Source organism: Penaeus monodon, chromosome 34 (genome assembly GCF_015228065.2).
Source record: "Penaeus monodon isolate SGIC_2016 chromosome 34, NSTDA_Pmon_1, whole genome shotgun sequence".
Lineage (NCBI taxonomy): Eukaryota > Metazoa > Arthropoda > Malacostraca > Decapoda > Penaeidae > Penaeus > Penaeus monodon.
The window spans coordinates 34,671,353-34,672,287 of record NC_051419.1 but is presented as its reverse complement, the minus strand read 5'-3'; the positions used below and the strand labels follow the sequence as shown (position 1 = coordinate 34,672,287).

Genomic DNA, 935 nt, shown 5'->3' with positions numbered 1-935 from the left:
ATCTGTTGCATGTAATGTAATTAAAGAATGAGGAGAAAGTGCTGTTCTTGCTGTGCGTGGCAACATTTACCGCAGCATCCCAGTTGTCTCAGCCCAAACATGCTTGCGATGCTCAAACGTTATTGATATTACTTGGAACTGTAGAATTTTTCCTTGAGTCCAGAACAGTTTTTAATCTACTAGTAGCCAATAAAGCAACTGCTGCCTAGCAATCTGTGTGTTTCTCCTTTCTTATATGTTTTAAACCATGATAATATAATACAGGAGACTTTGTTCACTCTTAAATATACTTAAATTTGCCACATAAAGTTTGATATAAAGTCATGTTTTTTTCATCAGTACCAAGTTACAGCCAGTTTTTGACAGAATTAAATTGTCTGTTCCTTGAGGCCTTTAAAGTTTCAATTTAGAAAGATTATAGAAAGGTCTTGTTAGTGTTTGACAGATACTGTTAATGCACTAGATCAATTATTATTGAGATTTACAATATAAACATGTTAGTTAATTGATCTGTCAATAGACTTAAATAACTAATAATAGAGCTATTGAATAGTTCTTGATATATGGAGTAGTTATTGCTATTTATATGTTTAAGACTTAGATTGATATATGTTATATTCAAATACTGAAATATGTTTACATGTCTATATATTTATTTTTCATCACTTAAGGTTTCAGATCATATCTAGATCCCTTGTTTCATGGTATAACAGTGTAGTCTTGTTGATTTTATGAATAGAACATGTATACTGTTATTGATGCCAATTAATGCCTATCTGTTACTTTCATCCAGACTAGCCCTCTTGTTATGGTCCATGATCATGTCAACTTTAAATATCGCTTGTGTTTTTCAGTCTAACCGGACTTGTCCTATTTGCCGTGGAGATGCCAGCGAATTTCTTAAAGAGGCCACCAGTGCTGAGTGAAGCAGGATG

At 33.0% G+C, this 935-nt stretch overlaps 1 long non-coding RNA gene across 1 annotated transcript in view; it reads left to right on the top strand.

The window, feature by feature from the left end:
- Positions 1 to 935, top strand: part of LOC119594787 — a 2,428-nt gene extending 1,493 nt beyond the window's left edge. The window contains exon 2 of the long non-coding RNA XR_005230654.1: positions 855 to 935. This is a non-coding gene — a long non-coding RNA (uncharacterized LOC119594787). The remainder of the gene's footprint in view (positions 1 to 854) is intronic.